The 20,149-nt window shown below is 43.0% G+C and overlaps 1 protein-coding gene across 1 annotated transcript in view; it reads left to right on the forward strand.

The window, feature by feature from the left end:
* DOK5 (docking protein 5) overlaps positions 1–20,149 on the forward strand; it is a 169,167-nt gene that overhangs the window by 133,317 nt on the left and 15,701 nt on the right. The gene's annotated exons all lie outside the window — the stretch shown is intronic.

Here is a 20,149-nt window from a genome sequence, read left to right on the forward strand (position 1 = left end):
CCTCGATTATTACCTGTGTGTGTCTTCATCGGTTTGGGCTCTTACAGCAAATACCATAGAACTGGGTGGCTTATCAACAATAGAAATTTATTTATTTCTCACTGGGAGGCTTGGAAGTCCAAGATCAAGGTGCTGGCCTACTCAGTGTCTGGTGGCACCATCTTCCTGGTTCATAGATGGCTACCTTTTCTGTCTCACTGATGGATGGGGCAAGGGAGCTCTCTAGGGTCTCTTTTATGAGGGCACTAATCCCAACTGTCAGGGTTCTGCCCTCGTGACATAATGTCCTCCCAAAGGCCCCACCTGCTAACCCCATGACCTTGGAGGTTAAGATTTCAATATATGAATTTGGGGAGGGGACATCATCATTAGTCCACTGTCATGAGTATGTGCATCAGAATCAATTTGGATGCATATGGATATCTGTGGACACAACTATGTAGATTATCTACCTACAGAGATATATTTATAGCTGTACCAGGCATTATCATTTCAATTGGTAACAGGGGCCAGAGAGAAGCGGAGTGAGGGGTGAAATGTCAAAAGCCCAAGTCTGGAAGACTGTTGATGAGACTGTGGGCTCCAGGTACTGGGCTCTTGATTTTTTCCAGAGAAGCCAAGGATTTGAGTCTGTATATAATATCTTGTAGTTTGTAACTGTTGGAAATGAATTCTTGTTAAAACCAGCAACAAAACAGTAACACTTTGTGGGCCAAGGGAAACCTGTCTAGAGACTCCATCCTGCCCAGAGCCATGCATCTCCCATCTCTGGTTGATCAACCTTCACGGACATTGATATATAAAGACAGCACAAACACAAATACACATGAGCAGATAGCTCTCTGGGAATACCTCCACTGTTCATTGCATTGTGCCAGGGACTGTGACTTGCACAGAGAGTTAGGATTGAAATCTTAACGCACAACAGTTAAATAATGCAGATCATGCATCGTGGCTGCAAATATATGCATAAAGCTTCACATCTGGAAGGAAATCTGCAAAACCAAAAGGAACTGCGTTGGCATGGTAAGATTAGGGTAGTTTGAAAATTTATGATTTAAATATGTGGAGTGGTTGGATTTAAAGGGGGGGGGAAATATGCCAGAAATATGATCTGTCCCAGAGCAGCCTCAGATTATTCCCAAATGACTTGTTCATGCAGTGGTCTGGGATTTTAGAGCAGAGACCAGCCAAACTTTCTGTAAAGGGCCAACTAGTAAATACTTTAGGCTTTGTGGAGTAAGATGGTCTCTGTTGCAACTACTTAACTCTGCCATTGTTGTGCAGAAGCAACCATAGGTAAAAACATAATCCAGTGGATATGACTTCGCTGCAAAGCAACTTTGTTCATGGACACTGAAATTCAAATTTCGTGTAATTTTCACACATCATGAAATATTCTCTTGATTTTCTCCCCACCAATTTCAAAATATTTTTTTGACTAATGCAGTCTTGGTCTTCCTTTCCCCATTTGCTTACCAATTCTGGATATTGCTATAGAGATAGATAAATGGATGGATGGATGCATGGATGGATGGATGGATAGATAGGCAGGCAGACAGATGGCTGTAAAGTAGAATTCAAGTCCCTTGGAACTTTACAGGGCAACATGTCATTGCATTAAAATTGTTTAGCTGTCCCATTAGATGCCTTTAAGCATCTGAAGGAGTTTTTCCAAGATTACCTTACTGGTAAAGCCATCAATTAGCATAAATTGTTTTGTGCTTGAAAGGCAGGTTCTGTATGCACATGTTTTTCCATCTACAACCTCCTCATTACTTCCACTAAAAATTAATCAGGAATATGAGTAATTCGTTTAGATCATCCCTTTGCAAATTTAACTGGAAAATAATGTTGTTTGCTCTTAATTTGCTGTATGCTTAACGAGTTCCATAAAATGACTATGATTTTTAAAGCAACAACATCCTGTTTTAGATGGAAATGAGTAAGCTTCAGAATGGGATCTGAATCTCAGGGACGTTAAGTGGGGATTATGAAATGCTGAAAATTAATGTACGTGAATCAGTCCCTGATTTGGGGAGAAAAGAGATACCCCATGACAATGAAGCAAATGCAGACAACCCTGCTGGCCCACCCTCCCAGGGTTACAGTACTGCATTTTCTGGTAACTGGGAATGGATCCACATAGATCCGGCTATATCCTCAACTAGGAATTGGCGTGTTTACCACTACTGGCTTGCTTCTCTGAGATAGTCAAGGTCATAAATGGAGAAAGATGGTGATGCTCACCTCTGGGCTTTTAGCCTCATTATTAGAAAGTCCTGACCCACTGTTGGCTGCCTCTGTCGTAAAACTCTGAAGACCGCCTCTACAGACAGATGCTTCCCCGTGGGGCCTGTACCAGTTTGATGTTACAGCCTTAAGTGCACTGGTTGGGATGAGACTTGTGACCTGAACCCAGCAGCCATAAAGAGGAGGCTTGTGGGTCCCATCACAGCAGCAATAATAATAGTGATAGGTTGAATCATGGCTCCAACGATGTGTCCTAATCTCTGGAACCTACGAACGTGTCCTTACATGGCAAAAGGGATTTTGCAGATGTGATCAAGTTGAGGCTCTTGAGATGGGGAGATTATCCTGGATCATCCAGGTGAGCCAGTGTTACCACAGGGGTCCTTATGAGAGGGAAACAGGAGGAGTAAGCATCAGAAGGTGGTGTGATCGTGGAAACAGAGGGACAGAAAGAGAGATTTGAAGTTTATATGTTGATGGCTTTGAAGGTGGAAGAGAGAGATGTGACCCAAAGGATGTGGGTGCCCCTAAATGCTGGAGAAGATAAACACTCTCCCCGGGAACCTCCAGAAGGACCCAGCCTGGCCAACACCTTGACTTCAGCTCGTGAACTGACTTTGGACATCTGGTCCCCTGAGCTGTAAGAAGATACATTTAGGTTGTTTTCAGCCCCCGAGTCCTGGTAATTTGTTACCACAGCCATAGGAAGCTAGCACAATAAGGATATCCATAATACTAAATATGTATCTTGTCTCTACTCTGTAACAAGCAATATTTTTAGGGCTTTCTAATGCTATAACCACTGCCGTATGGGAGGCCCAAGGCCACCAGCGTGGAAGTCATGGGACTCAAATTTGGAGGAGGTGTCCTGGGGTAGCCCCCACTTTTCTCCTCACGACCTGTTTTCTTTGTCCTTAATGAGATCAGCTTGCCGCTGTTCTAAAAATACCAAATTAGTGACCAGCATTTAAAAATTGAGAGGTTTCACATAAAACTCAGATATCTATGTTATCTTTGAAAAGTGAAAAGGTCTAACAGCACTGATCTCACACCCCCACAAGGCAACAACAATCAGCTATGCCCAGGCCTGTCTGCCCTCTTTGGGCAGATTGGGGCGCTTCACTTCTCCAAAGTCCCTACCTCCCTCTTTTGTTACTCTCCGCAAGTGGTCCTTCTCTGCATGTTGGCTACCCATGCTGTGGACAATCAATGTCTAGCCTGTTTGTTTTCTATTGTTTTATAACAAAGACCCGCCAACTATGCACCGTAACGCAACACACATTTACCATCTCATCGTTGCTGTGGGCCAGGAGTGTTGGCGTGGCTTCACTTTCTCACAAGGCTCAGATGCTTCAGGTGCATCTCAGGGTTATACTGGGAAAGGATCTACTCATGAGCGAGTGGGGTTATTGGTGGGATTTAGTTGCTTGTAACAGTAGGATTGCGGGCCTCAATTTGTTGCTGGCTGTGACCTGGAGGCCATCCTTAGCTCCCAGAGGCCACTGTGAGCGCCTTCCTGCGTGGGCTCCCCCAACACACCACTGACTTCCTTGCAGACTGCACACCATACAATCCTATGTATCCTAACCACACAAGTGAGGTCCTGTCGCCCTGTCTGCTGATTAAAAGCAAGTCACAAGTCCTTCCTGTAGTCAGGGAAGGGGCCCACACAGAGTCTAAACACCTGGAGGAATAGACCTTGGAGGCCGCCATATTGGTGTCTGTCGCCACACTGCACAAACTTCTAGAATAATATTTATTTAGTGCTTTGATTTTACCTTTGTAAATATTTCCTACTTGAGGGTGTCTTGCTGATAATACCGTGCACTTACCGGCCATCTGCTGTCCGCCTCTAGTCTCTTCCATCATAGCAGGCAATACCATTTACCAAGCCTCCTACAATATGCCAAGCACTTCACTTGCTGTTTCTCTCATCACTACCTTAACTGGAAGGCAGACTCATTCATTCATTCATTCCTATTCATTTGTTCATTCAAGAATGTTCACTGAGGACCTGACATGCTCTGCTCTGTGCTCCAGGATATAGTGGTGAATGGACGGTAAGGCTCATGCTCTCATTGGGCTCACAATTCAAAAGAGTATTATTCATGACCTTTGACCTGGAAGGAATCAGGCTCTATCAGAGAGATGAGAAAACTCACTCTCAGTTGAGATGGTTCAGTCACCTGCTTGCAGCCACAGAACCCCTTACTACTGGAGCCAGGAATGCAAGATCCTTTTGTCTGACTCCTAAACCTCTACCTCTGGCCATAGTGCCTTGCTCCCTTGGAGAGTGTGAAAGCTCTTATAGCCCCCATATGTCCCCACGAAGACCTGGCTTAGTGTTTGCAAATTACCTTGAATATCAGAGTGCCTTTCAGAAATATCTGTCAACTTAGAGTATGCCTAAGAAGATCACGGTTACAAGAAATCCCGTTTCTTTGGGTAGTGTTGGCACCAAATAGCAATATTATATCTCAAAATTCCTCTCGAACGTTCTCGCTTTTTAAATGCAATGCGTTATTCTGCACTCTAAGGGAGTGCTGGAGGCTGGGGTAGCTGGAGTATCAGGAGGGAGGGAAGGACCGACTATTGAATGAGACTGAGCAGCAAGAACTTGTTTGCTCACCAGCCACCAGCTGGCCTCCTGGAGAAGCTGCAGGGACTCTGCGGGGACAGCTCGGGACTCCCCCGAGCAGCTTTTGCTATTTTTGCCACCTTGGAGATCAGTGTCTGTGACAAAGTCTAATTTTGGACCAAGGAGTGGTGGTGTGTGGGATGTTCCTCATTCCACTCCTGGGCCTGTCGTTTTTAGAATTTCCTTCAAGGCAAATCGGGTGATAAGGTGGAGAAAGACTAATTTAGCAGGCTCTCCCTGGGGGCTGCAAGTGAGGCTCCATCCAGGTGACATTGAGGCCCCAGGGCACAACTTCTCCCCTGTGCTCTCGAGCCCTGGACGGCACCCAGGTTTGAGAGTTCATCTGAACCTTCTTTGTCACCTCTTTTTTTGTTTGCGTAATTGATAGGTTCACTTCCAAACTTGGTTTTGCAAATAAAATGTAATGAATTTGTAGAATTCAAGTGACACTCTTCCACAATTCTGGAAACCACAGTAATTCTTACTCAACCTAATTTAAAAAGCCATAAACTATTCCATTTTTTAAAAATAGAGAATCAAAGAAATCATAGAATCAATTTCATTACTATTCAGACACTGAATTCCCTGCTGGGTTTTTTTAATTTTTTTTTTTTTATGTATATAAATACTCTTCTCCTAGCTCAACCTGCCTCTCTGTCCCTAACACTCCCCCTCAAAAAAATCAGGTTGTTTTATCTCTTCTCGTCTTTGTGGGCTGTGGTTAATTGGGTTAACTTATGGATTGATTTATTCATTATTTAATTTATTTGTTTCTTTGTTTATTGTGCTCTGCTTAAAGCAATTATCAGCTTTTTTTCCCCTCCCAAATAAACCCTTTTTATATCCTGGCATAATAATTATGATTCAAAAACCTTTTATTGAACACCATGTACTGCTTGCAAAGAAAGCATTGTAGCAAGTCTTATGGAGAACATAAACATTAAAAAAACCCTTTTGAATCTTTACAGAGGCTTAAAATTTCGATAAGGAGTTATGATTTATACCTTTCAGTGCATGCAACAGTATAATCCTGTTAGTTCAGTTTGCTGCGATCTCACTGGAGGACAGTTTGTCCTTATTTATCAAAATTAAATTCACTTATCTCTTTATCAGCAATAATACTCCCAGGAATTTACTCTAAAGATAGGACAGAAACAGGTGAAACTCAGGTTTCTTCCTTAAATTTGCTATGACTTTTGTTCCCATATATTAGGGGGGAAATGTCATTTTCGGAGAAGGTCCTTTCCAGTCTCTTATAATAACTTAATAACTTGCGACGTGCAGTTGTGGATTTTAGTGGTCCTTTTACTTGGTTATTAAGTGCTGCCCTAGCTGATGCAATTCCTCCTTGTAGTTAGGCTCCTGTGACCTAGCTATGGTCATGGTCAGCTGGTGGCTGTGTCTTTACAGGGAAAGGAATGATGCTAACAGGTGGTAGCTCTGTTTGTAAACTCTGACACTGGTACTAATGTTTAAGATGGTGGCTCTGTAAGTAGGCAGCCCATGGAAAGCCCAATGGTGGTTAGAGAGCAGCAGTTCATGACAGGAACCGAAGATGTTCATATGAGAGCACAGGATGCATCTTGTTGACCAGATGGGCTGTGGCGAGTAATACTGTTTTCCAAAAGTCAGTCATGACAGAGCGGGTAGAGACAGGGATGGTGTGGGGGATGGAGAGACAAGTCGGATCATTTCAGTGCCATTTTTAATCGGTTTTGAGAAGTTAGGAAACGAGGGATATATCCATCTCCACCAAGGGTTGGTAAACATTTTCTGTAAAGGGTCAGATGGTAAATACTTTATGTTTTGTGTGCCACATATGGTGCTGCTGCTTTCTCCTCCTCCCTCCATCTCTTCTTCCTCCTTGACTTCCTCCTCTCCTTTTTTTCCTTTAAAAATGTAAAAACCAGTCTTGCTTCTGGGCCATACAAACACAGGCCACCAGGATTTGGCCTTCTGGCTGTAGTTCACTGATAACCCCTCAGCACCTTGGTTTTAGGTGTTAGACACAAATGTGCTTATATTATCAATCAGTCCCTCTCCTCTACCCCATGTGGATTTGCTTTTTCTCCTTGAAGTTTACTGAAGGCAAAGCAATAATCCCAGATGCCTGTCAGGAAAACCAGAGGCCATTTATGTGATTTTAAGAGATCATTCAAACAGGGGTTTCAGCTTTTGGTTGCCCCAGCAGATGTGTTCTGCCTTGTATGGCTCTTTTTTTTTTTTTTTCATGCTATTAAGGTGTTGGGTATGACCAGAATCTGACAATCAGAATGTTGCCTAGAGAATGCATTCAAAGGTGATGCCAGGATTGACTGTTGTCACCAACTATGCGAGTTTCAATATTTTAGAGAGATCCAGTCGATTATTTTTGCAGAACTGGAAATTGATTACGTATTTTGTTCCTACCCAAATATTTGTCAACCCATCCAAGCATGAAATACAATTTCTTCTCCACTATGTGACTAGCCAGGGGGAGGGGTAAAATTATCTATTGGTTCAGCTTCAGGCAGTAAGGAAACTTTGGGAGAGTCCCCAGATGACCAGAGCAGGGAAAAGAAGTTAAGATGGCCAAAGATGGTAGCAGGTGTTGGGAGCTAGCGCGTGCAGACCACTTTTTGTTTGGTTTACAAGGTATTGGCACAGGCGATATTTTTAAAATTAAATTAGTTCCCAGCATTTACAATGGGAGGTTTCACATAAAATACATAGCTGTACCTTTTGGAAAAATGAGAGTATCTGGTAACACCATGTCTGCTTGAGTTAAAATTGAGTAGCAGCTACCATTTTGAGAGGATGAATGCCCTTCAGGGTTGCATAGCTCTTACCGTTTCTTGCCGTCTCAATAACCAGAAGACTTCGCTGATTCCTGTTACCTGCATGACCCATGGAGGCATTCAAGTTTGCAACTCCTGGTTTAGGGGAACAACACATACCTCTTGCCCTTATATTTTTGCCAAGACATCTGTGTCCTTGATACCTCTTCTTATGGAAGATTATGGCCATTTGCCTGGTAGCAAAGACTGGCTCTTACTGGGGAGAATGTGAGGGTGGATATGCATCAGGGAATCTATGATGGAAACTGCAAAATGTGTAAGCATGAATATGCTGCTTGGTGAATAAAACAAGTTGTGCAGCCTGTTACTGAAGAGCAAACCAGGGGCACCTGGGTGACTCAGTCAGTGAAGCATCTGCTTTCAGCTCAGGTCATGATCCCAGGGTCCTGGGATCGAGCCCCGCACCGGGCTCCCTGCTCAGCGGGAAGCCTGCTTCTCCCTCTCCCACTCCCCCTGCTTGTGTTCCCTCTCTTGTTGGCTCTCCCTCTCTGTCAAATAAATAAATAAAATCTTAAAAAAAAAAAAAAGAAGAGCAAACCAGACTTCTGTATTTTTCAATCAATAAGGTAAAAAAAAAAAAAAAAAAATCACATGGTGAGCTTTTAAAGGCTCTATTACATATAATCAGTAGGGTTACCATAGGAGTTTTTTCCAAGCTGGGACCTTTTGAGAGTCAGGGTCAACCTTCTTAAGAGCAGGATTGGACATGTAATTTGTTAACCTGATTCAAAATGAAAACGTAAGGTCCCTTGTTCAAAAGTTTAGATTTTTCAGGATGGTGACAGCAGAAGATCAAATCAAGCCTGGGGCTCGGTGTGACTACACAGGTCATCTGCCCTTGAAGTTGGCCCTGATGAAGAGTAATGCCTGCATAATAGATGTAAACAGGATGCAGCCAGGAAAACTGAAATGTATGGTCACCCTAAACCAGTGATTCTCAGTGGTAGCAATTTTGCCTCCCAAGAGACATTTGGCAATATCTGCAATCATTTTGGTTGTTAACACAGGGCCCGGGGTCGGAGACCAGGGATGCTGCTAAACATGCTGTAATACACAGAACAGTCCCCCACAAAAGGTAACCTGATCCCAGATGTCAACAGTGGGAGGTTGAGAACCCTGTTCTAAAGATAGGCAGGTTCTGCGTGAAGGCTGGGCCAGAAATTGATGGGTCAGTGTGTCTGGGATTGAATGTCACTTCCGAGCTATGTAGCTTGGCCTCCTTTTGCCTTGTTTATTTTATATGTCATATGGGGGTGATAATAATAGTGTTTGTGCCTCACAATGTGGTGCGATTCACACTGGTTAGTACACATAAGGCACTTAGGAGAAATATAGGAAGAGTCAACAAATGTGAACTACCGTAATGATTCCCTTTTTACTCAAACAAACTAACATGGGATAAGCCAGGAAAAAGAGACTCACACTGAAGCAATGGGGATGTTAACGGGCAACTCCAGGAAACTGGGTGATGGGACTGAACACTGTTGTTTGTTGTCTCCTTAAGATATTCAGTACTGTTTGTGCACGTGTGGCAGCATCAGATTGTGAGGTCAGGCCCCTGCCTTAGGTGTGGGGCTCCAGCAGGGGCTGGAACTCAGCAGGGCCCCATAAATATGCCCAGACTGGTTATGCCCACTCTGGACTGCAACAAAACAAAGTATACCATATCTACATGGTCCACCTGGGCCACCAGCCCACCACTCCGCTCAGTAGATTTGTGCCCGGAGTAAGCATAAGACAGAAAACACAAACCACCCCTTTGCTCCCTGGTCTCAGTTCCAGCCTGTACCCTGCATCTTGTCCCCAAAGCACCTGCTTCTGTTGAGGTGAGCCACTGAGTTAGTCTGACCCTGTGGGATTTTTGCCTCGTTCATTAGCTTCAAAAGCTGACCGAGTAACTGGCCATTCTACTAGAAGCTGGAAGCCTCTGAAGGGCAGAGGCTGGGCCCCATGTGTCTGTAATATGCTCAGGGTCTGGCACAGGACTTGCTAAATGTTTGTTGAATGAACAAAAATGGGGGCCAAATAGGTCATTTTATGAGCATAGAGAAAAGGAAAAATGAAGCCCAAATACCAAATCCAGTTCCCTCTTAATGCCATGCCAGGGCCCGGGTTTCAAGCAAGTCTGCTTTAAAAAGAGGTTGTGGAAAACAGTCCCCAAGGATATCAGTTTCGATGTACCAGTAGGAAGAGGATTTCCTTAGTAAGGAGGCATAAAAAGTTACCAGAAGCAAAGGGAGCAGTGATTTTGTTTTATGCATGTGGCTGAGAATTCAGATGGCTCTGAATAAATTGATGCAAATCACTTTCATTCCCCATGAAAATAACCATTTGAGTGCATCTGGTGTTCAGCAAAATGCTTCACTTGGAAATTTGGCCCCAAACGGTTGATTTCACTAACAGTCTGCTTTATCAAAGCTGGGGGTGACAATGAAGGCATTGTTTTAGCTAGTTCTGTACACCAACTAGTGTCTCTGCTGCATTTTTCCTTAAGAGGAAAGCGGTGTTTCTCTCGTACCCACTTTTTCTTTTCTCTCTCTCTGTCTCTCCTTCTCTTTGTAACACTCAGTAAGTAAGCCTCTGTGTGCTCTCTTTCCTTGACACTTTAGTAATATTCTGTGATACCTCGGTAACATTTTGATGATGGGAATACCCATCACTTTTCCTGCAAATATCAGAACAAGGGAGAGGGGTTAGAGGAAGTAAAGACAGCTCTTTGGGTGATTTATGCCAAACATCTGTCAGAGCTGGAATCAGGATCAGACTACCATGAGAACGGGTTTCATTAGGAAGCCAAGGAAGACCACATGTTTGGCAGATTGCTAATTTCCACTTGAGAGAAGGCCCCTGGGACAGTGGGGCTCTGAGGGCCTGGTAGAATCACTGGTAGATTCTGTTGCTCAAGATGGCAGGGGCATTACCCTCTCCTAGCAGCGTAGACTTTTGGCCATTTCTCTAAGGTTTGGAAATAAAATTCGGGTGCCTTTTATCATTCAGAACAGGATTTGAGCCCATCCTTTAAGGCCTTTGTAACATCCTCAGTGCTTTCTAGAACACACTGGGTTGTGATAGGAACTTTATCTCTGGAGTAATAAAGAGGCCAGGTTGTAAATGCTGACTCAGTGTCTTTGGCAAGTGACTTCACCACCCTTAGTATCTGCTCCCTGCTCGATAAAGGGGGGTTTTATTAATACTTACCTGGCCAGGTGGTGGGATAAGGCAAGTGATTTCTTGACATAGTGTCTGGCACCTATTCAATACAAATCAACCTGAGCTGTTGTTATCATTGACTTAGAGTAAGAAAGGATAAAATGGCAAAGGGGGGTGAGACATTATAGAGGTTTCTTATTCACTTAGTGATTCAGTCATTGGCCCGCATCTTACCGCACACCTCCTGTGTGCCAGGAAGCCCCAGGTGCAGGCGTGTGACACACGCACATACAAGAAATCTTCTCCCCTCCCCCCACCTGCATGAAGGAGAACTCGGCTAACATGAGAGTCTGTTCCCCTTTTGTAGAGGAAGGAGTGCCATTGTGGAGGCAGACGGCGGGCTACATGACTAAAGCTGGCCCTTGGCTCTCTGGCCATTTACTATACAATCCTGGGGAGCAGAGGAACTGTGTTTCATTCATTTTTACGTTTCCAGCCCATGGCATTAGTGCATGACTTAAAGGTGATGCCCAGAGCATACAAATGGATGCAATAAGTGAAAGAACTGAGGAACATTCAGTACAGAATCCACTGAAAGGGGTAAGGGGAGAGAAAGGGCTGTTAGGGAATGTGTAAGCAGCCCACCACGTTAAGGGGCTTAGTCTAATAGAGGGATAATTAAAATTGGAATGAGTAGCTCCATCTGGCTCTGTGCTGAGGGTTTGAATGCTGTATTTATTTAATTTTCACAGCTCTCTTAAGACATAGGGGTTGGTTTTTGAATCCTGTTTATTTTTACAGAAACACATGCATGCGAAATCTAACTGACTGCAAAGATATGATCATATAGATGATTAGTACTACAGTATTTTCTCTCTTCATAATTTATGCATCTCAACCCCTCCTTTCCCCTCCTTAGCAACTCCTAAATTTTGTTCAGAAGTTTGTATTCCTCTTTCCATGTTTTTCTCTGTATCCATATAATCCTATAGAAAAATCCATATCTACAGACACACACAGATAGATATACACATAGATATGTATGGAAGATGGGTGTTTGGAAGCCATTGTTTATATTATAAAATTGTGATACTATTAAAGATTTTTAAAACAACCCTCTTGGTTTTCTTGTTTAATAGTAAATACCTAATGGAAATACAGTACTTAAAAGACATATAGCTTAGGTCTGACCCAAGGGTTAGCCATCTGTGGCCCATGAGCAAAATCTGGCTTATGTCTGTTTTTGTAAGTAAAGCTTTATTGGAACACAGCTATGCCCATTCCTTGATATGTTGTTATGACTGCTTTCACACTGAAACAAAAGAGGTGATTCATTGGCTTGATACAGACTGGAGAGCCTGCAAATCTACTTGCTATCTGGCCCTTGACAGAAAAGATTGCCAACCTTGCTCTTATTCATTCTTTTGAATGGAATGCTTGATATTTTAGGGTCTCGATGTGGCACGAACTTATTAAGCTTATCTAAGGTAATATCAGATTTTGGGGGGCCACTAATAAACAGTTCTACACCATACATCCTCGTATACATGCTCTTATGTATGTTAACTTTATTTTTTTTTAAAGATTTTATTTATTTGAGAGAGAGAGAATGAGAGATAGAGAGCACGAGAGGGAAGAGGGTCAGAGGGAGAAGCGGACTCCCTGCTGAGCAGGGAGCCCGATGTGGGACTCGATCCCGGGACTCCAGGATCATGACCTGAGCCGAAGGCAGTTGCTTAACCAACTGAGCCACCCAGGCGCCCTATGTATGTTAACTTTAACTGAGTTTCTGAATGTTACTTTATTTAACTGAATTTTCTAAACCCAGGAGCAGGATTGCTGAATTAAAGGTTGTAAGTATTTTAAAATTTAAATAGGTGTTGCTATATTGCCTCCAAAATACTGGAGTACTTTGCATTTCATTGGGAGCACTATTAGGTCTGTTTCATAGAGGGAGAAACTGAGGCTCAGTAGCTCACAGTTAGTAAGTGAAGAGTCAGGAGAGGAATGTAAAGCCCAGGACATGGATTCAATGGGAACTGACAGGGAAGATCAAATGTGGGGACTTGATGTAGGTAGAAAACCGAGGACTTCTAGGGCCCCTGTGTGTGCTTATGGGCTGGGCATGGGGGGAAAGGGCGAGAGAGTTGGGGAAAGGAGACTCAGGATAGTGCTTCTCCACCTTCAGAGTGCATCAGAGTCACCTGGAAGGCTTACTGAGCCACAGGTCACTGGGTTCTACTGCCAGCGTTTCACAGGTCTGTGGTGGGGCATTGGAATTTGAATGTCTGGTAAATTCTCAAGTGATGCTGATGCTGCCAGTCCAGGCAGCACACTTTGAGAACCACTGCTCTAAAGTGACTCTGAGGATCTGGCTCCTTGGTCCCTGGAAGAAATGGAACAAGAGCTAGAGACAGCGCGGCATGGGACCGCATGCCTTGATGTTCTGTATCGGGAAGACATGCGCCGATCAGTGAGCATACTCCTCTGTTGGGAACAGAGTGTCAATGCGTGCATAGTTCCCTCATCGTCTAATTATTGGACACTAACCACTCTTTACATGTGTATCGGTGGTCTATGTTTACAGGGTTTAGGAAAGCAACAACATGTGAAGAACGCTAGACCGTTTTAAGAAATCATTCCTCCTCCCACACAAAGGGGAGGGTACCTGTCCAGCAGGTAGAAGGTGGGCACAAGAGCCTCTCTGTACACCTCTGTACACCACCGTGAGAATGAATTACGTCTTCTCATGCACCATGTGGTTGCCCCACAATGATTACAGAACTTTTTCAACAGCATTTGCATCTCTGTTCAGGAGGGATTGGTTACCACCACTTAGCGTACCAATTAGCATTTTAAGCAGTTTGTATTGATTAAATGAATCTGCTTCATCAAGCAGAGAGAGCCCCACAGAATGCAGCAAATGTAATTATCTCAATAAATGACTCCTAGCACCAAACCATATAAGATATATTTGCTAGAACTTTACAGTGTGTTTGATAAACCTCAGAAATATAGATTTGTCAGACTTGGTAAATAGATTGCATGCTCCACAAACACATGTTTGATCTTTATGTCTTTTTTTTCTTTTTTTAAGTATTATCTAAGACCACTGTTCTCTTTTAAGGGGGACATTTGGTCTGGATTTTGTAAGAATAAACCTAACATTTTAAGATTCAGTTCAAAACATATTTACTATTCATGAGCTATTTGAAGTACTTCTCTCTGGCTGGAGATCTGAAATTATGTTTTAGCTTCCTTGAGAACTCTTTTTTCATCTCCTTTTAACTTCTCCTGGTTTTCATTTTCTCATAAGTCTCATTTGGAGAAGACCCAAAGGGGTAGGGGCCGGGAAGGGGGAGGACCTGTAAAGCTACAGTGTTGGAAGCAGAGAGATGTTTGCTCTGTGCAAGCCTAATCTTGGAGGAGTGCTGTTCTCACGCATAGTCCTCAGTACCCTATTCAGAGCTACAGAATTCTTTAAACTGGTGAATGGACAGGGTGAATTTGAGGGAGGAAGCTGTGATTTATTTTTAGATGCATTTAGTATCAAAAGGAGACTTTTGGATTAAGAATTGGATTTGTGCTTGATGTAAAATGCAAATCCTGCATGAGGACCTGCAGTGTAATATAAGTCTCTCTCCCATGCTTTATCACCCCAGACCCCCAGTTTACTTTCTCAGGAGCAAAGTCTTTACCAGATTCTTTTGTATCCTTCCAGAATATGTTATCATTTATTAGATAGAAAACATATCTATTTATTAATACATTCATTCATTCTACAAATATGAGTATCTACCTTTGGCAGTCCCTGTTCTAGGAAACAGGAGTACAGCAGAGAACAAGAAACAGTCCTTGTCTTCAAAGAATTTGCTGCATTGTTGTGGGGGATGAGACAGACAATCAACAGGAGACATATAAATCTATATCAAGAGTTGATGAATGCTCTGAAGAACATTACAGTGTAAAGCAGGAGAGAACAATGGAGGTTTATTGCTCTGATGGGGTGATACACTGGCAGAGAGCTGAGGGAAGTAAAGAGGAGCCCTGAAAATTTCTGAGGACCAATTGTTTCGGCCAGAGGGGACCTTAAGTGCAAAGGTCCTGAGGCTGTTTTATGCTTTGCATGTTCAAGGTCAAGAAGGCTATGATTTTGAAGCAGATAAAGTAGGGAGAGGGAGAATAGGGGGTCTGGTCTAGAAGTAACTAGAAGCCAAGCACTATATGACCTTTGGATCATGATAAAGACTTTGGATTTTTCTTGCAGTGGGTTGGGAAGTCATTTGTAGGTTTTGAGAAAGCTGAGATATGCTGACTTCACTTGTAAAAGGATCTCCCCGGCAGCTATTTGGAAAAGACTCTGGGTAGGTAGGATAAGAGTATCAACAAGAAGACATATTAGGGAGCTATTTCAGCCATACTGGCATCTAGGTGAGTGCCATGACATGGACCAAGATGGCGGGCTGGACATGGTGAAAAGTGGGGGGTTCTCAACACATTTTGAAGATTGGAAAAACCAGATTTACTGATGGGTAAGCAATCCTGTAGGATAGAGAGTAAACGAGGTAGCCTCACGGGGCTTTTTCTGCTTTAAGCCGAGAAACAGGTAGAATGGAAGAGCCATTTATCTAGAAGGGGAAGAGATTGGAGGGAGTGGACAGTGAGAAACGGTAGTTCAGGAATGGACGTGTTAAATGAGACATGCCTACTAAGCACATAGGTGGACATGGGATGTTGAATACACAAGTCTGAGGTTTAGGGGACAGATTGGAGCTCCAGATATGCATTTGAGAATCATCACAGTGTGGATAGGTGATACTTAAACCTATCCCAGTGAAGAGCTCTCCCCGTGAGCATGTATAGATAAGTAATTGTGGCTCCTTATTTTTAGGATTGTTTCAACATCACTTCACAGAGGCCTACCTTTTTCTTTTTAATGGCTACAGATTAGTCTGTTGTATAGATGCACAGTAATGTGAAGGTAAGACAGCTTTGTTTAAGAATAAAAACAAAATTATCAACTCATCTACTTTTCTGACGTTGTAGCATTTAAAAGTAATTTTTGAGTCACTCTAAAATCCAATTTGACTTGTAAATTAAAATTAAATTTTAAAATGAATTTAAAAACTGGTTATTGGAATAGTTGTTGATAGAGTGGGTCCCTGAATAAAAATTGAGGTTAGCAGAAAAAAAATGTTAGGAAGGAGATTGGGTCAGAGTTTAATTCCATGATCTTGGGGCGCCCGGGTGGCTCAGTCGTTAAGCATCTGCCTTCGGCTCAGGTCATGACCACAGGCTCCTGGGACCAAGCCCCCCACATCGGGCTGCTCCCTGCTCAGCGGGAAGCCTGCTTCTCCCTCTCCCACTCCCCCTGCTTGTGTTCCCTCTCTCGCTGTGTCTCTCTCTGTCAAATAAATAAATAAAATCTTTAAAAAAAATTTAATTCCACGATCTCATCTGGTAAATTAGAAATGATTAAGGAAACGAGAAAATAAAGTACGGCACAGGCAAAGGATGGGCTGTGACGCAGACATTAAAATGGCCATGTAGAAGATAGTAGTGGTTAGGAACGTTAAGGTCTATTCACAATATATGAAATGTAAAAAAGAGGATGGTATAACAGCATATCCACAGTCATGCAGTTTGTGTTAAATACACATTATGTATGCACATTAAAAAAAAAGACTGGAAGGTAATTATTAACATGTTAAAAGTTCTCTTTATTTCTTTGCTTTTGTTTTTCCTAGATGATGTATATAGGGCATATTTCAAATCTACCTTATATTCTTTTGTGTATTACCTGAACATAAAAATATATCAGTACTAGGGAAGAAAGAATACAATTTATTACAAGTTTTAAAGAAATGGATCATAAACAAAATGTGGACCTCCCTCCCACCCCCTTTTAGGTACTAAGCAAAATGCTACCAGATATGTAGGTAGAGGTGCCTTGGAGATTTTAAGCTCCCCGAGGTGGGGGAGAGGGAGACTTTGGTTTTAGGGGGACGCTTGTGGATTTTCTCCTTTTCCTATAGTTATTCCATGTGCCCACACTAAGAGCTTTGTTCATACTTATTCATTGAATGCATCGTGTACTAACTGGGAACAGGTGATTAAATGTATTCTCTAAACATATTTGTGTTTTGGATTAATTGGGTGGCTTTTTTTGCGGTTGTTGCCTGAATACTTTTTAAAGCTTCTGTCGTGAAGCCAGGAACAGTCCAGTATCAGATATTTAGGTTTAAAAAGATGTGAATGTTCCTATTAGGACCCTTTTCAGAAACTCTTGCTAAAGACAATATTTTGATTGATATGGGCTTAATTACAGTAATGCTAAATTTATGGAACCGCACAATAAGCCATGGATGTTCTTAAAATTAACTGCGAAGTAGAAGCTGTTTTTTTTTCCTCTCTCTTTTTTTACTGATGAGATAGTAAGGAGTAAAGGAGGTTAAATAACTAGCCTAGAGTCATGCAATTATTAGTGGCAGCTTCCAGACTTTTCCCCAATTTTTGGTCAAGTTTGGGCTCTTACCACAGTGGAAAACTTTTTTCCCCCCCAGCATGATTGGTCCAAAGGACATAGGACGGTAGTTCTCAAAGTGTGGTCCCTGGACCAGTAAGATAGAACCATCTGGAGACTTGGTAGAAATGCAAATTCCTGGTGGGTGGGGCCCAGGAATCTGCATTTGAATGCATCCTCCAGGTGATTCTTCTGCTTGCTAAGGTTGGAGAACAGTTGACCCAGGGTCTGGAAAGCACAGGTAAGGCCTATTTTCAAATATTCTTTTCACTGGAGAATAAGTAGGCAGAAGATGAAGGCATAGTTCAGGAAGCCCAATGGAGAATGTTAGTGAACAGGGAGGGTGGTGTTACCAAAGCTGAGTGGTGAGTGGAATAAAGGAGACATTGAGATGCCGACTTTTTTGGGAACACAGTTTTACTATTTCTCTCTTGAATTGTCCCTCTGACTCAACTTTGCCCACATTTTGTGCTTAAAATATCTGTAGAAAATAAGTTGGTTTATATATACCTAAACTGGGGATACTCTCAGAACTGCATGAGCTCTGGAAGTCTGTCAGGTTAGCAGACATCCTGGCAGAGAGGCAGCTCTGACTCACAGCTGCATCTCATTGTCAAAACTGTGTCCTGGTTCCATCACTTCAGGACCCAGGTGGAGGAGATGGAAAATTACGATCTGATTTGCATATGCAAAGTTGCTCTTGCCACACCCCTGCTCTAGTTGCTTGAAGGAGCAACCTGGTGCAAGTTTAAGAGCATGAGGAGGAGGGAGTGAGCATATGGTATTCATATGCTCCACCATAGCAGCAGACAGCTACATCCTGTCGTGCTGTTCAATTTCGACAAACACAATGCTCTGCCGTAAAATAGTTGGACTCCGGAGAAGGACAATATGGTGGCGTATTTCGGCTGAGACTCAACACTGCTCTGTACTCCTGGTCTCCCACTCATAAAAGAAGTGCTTGAGCAACAGGTGTCAGCCAGACCAAATGAAGAATACAGACACCAAAAATGTGATTGGTGGAGAGGAGGGCAGTTTTTTGTTTGTTTGTTTTTCTCACCAAGAAGCGATTTTTTTCTCTCCCAAGAGGGTTGATATGTTTTGCCCATCATTATTAGACAAGGGCCTGGACAATCAGCATTTCCCTCACTGTGAGCCTTGGGAGGTCTTTAAAAGGATCTGTCTTTGTTGTTGACAATGACAATGATAGGCGACCATGCTTGGGCCAGGTGTCACTGAAGCTTAAATGTCACTTCCCCTGGGACTGATTGACCGGAAGTCATCTCCCACTAACTTATTACATCATGAATTCTTTAATAGTCTGGAGAGCAGCTACTACTATCTGATTTTATTTTTCTGAGGACAGCTTACTTAGATTTAATTCACATACCATACCATACGCCCTTTAAACTGTACAGTTTAAGCGGTTTCACTATATTCACAAAGTTGTCTCCATCACCACCATCAACTCCAGAATATTTTCAGCACCCCCAAAAAGAAACTTGTCTCCTGTAGCCATCACCTGCCCAGCCATAGGCAACCACTAATTTACCTTCTCTTTCTCTCTGGATTTACCTCTTCTGGACATTTCGTATAAAAGGACTCATACAACATAATGGTCTCTTGCAAATGGCTTCATTCACCTGACATCATGTTTTCAGCTTCATCTATGTGGTAGCAGGTAGCAGGACCTCATTCTTTTGTGCCGCAATCTGATTACTTTTTATGCGTTTAGTTTGTCTCATTAAAAGGGAAGTTCTATGAGAAAGGGCACCTTGAGGCTCAGATTAAGAGGAGGATGTGTCCCATATCCCACAGTTCTTGTAGAGCACAGCCTAAACTGGAGCATGGTCTCTGACTCTATGGTCAACCTCTCGTCCCAGCAACATAGTGTTTTTGTGCCTTTGAAACCCTATCTGTTACAACCATTGATTGGTTGAGTATTTCCGGCCAAGGGGCAGCATCAGAACTCACTTAGCCTGGGTTAGGAAGAGACCTATGTGCATCCCTCTGTTTAGGGAGAAAGTTCAAGTGTTCAAGTACAAGATGGCATTTGTTTGACTTTCACGAAGCCTGTCTTTCTTCCCTGGTGGGATCTTGAGCTAACACTGCTAATAGAATGAATAAATGGGTAGAGTTGAACTCCCCTGCTGCTGGACTGGCCAATTGTGCATCTGCACGTAGGCAGATCTTTCCCTGAGGCCTTGCTGCAGCTCATCACTTGAATAGCAAAGTAGGATGCAGCAGAGTCTTATTAGTACGTCTCCCACAGCCAGTGAAAGCCACGTTAATTTAACCTGGACCTAGAGCTTCTGCAGGAATTCAGCCTTGGGCTAACGGTGCTTCTCATTTGCTGGGTTGACTAGGATTGATTTCTGAAAACTATTCCCTGCTACCTGGGCAAAAGTGGGGTTCATTCCTTTGTTCACGCATTCATTCATCCATTCTGTATTTGTGAAGCCATGGGAGGCCCTAATGAGGTGCTGGGGATATGGAGATAAAATATATACTCACCGTTTCCCAAGAGTTTATGGTCTGCAGTAGAGCTGGGGTAGTCTAGCAACTATCAACAAAATAATGAGATGATGAGAGTAGGAATGGAGCATGAGGGGCGCCTGGGCGGATCTGTCGGTTAAGATCAGGTCATGATCTCAGGGTCCTGGCATGGAGCCCCAAGTGGGGCTCCCCGCTCAGCAGGGAGTCTGCTTGTCCCTCTGCCCCATCCCTCCCCCCACTCATGTTTGTGCG

The sequence above is a fragment of the Eumetopias jubatus genome, unplaced genomic scaffold (assembly GCF_037043125.1).
Source record: "Eumetopias jubatus isolate StellerSeaLion01/CBP00866 unplaced genomic scaffold, mEumJub1_p1.0 scaffold_9, whole genome shotgun sequence".
NCBI lineage: Eukaryota > Metazoa > Chordata > Mammalia > Carnivora > Otariidae > Eumetopias > Eumetopias jubatus.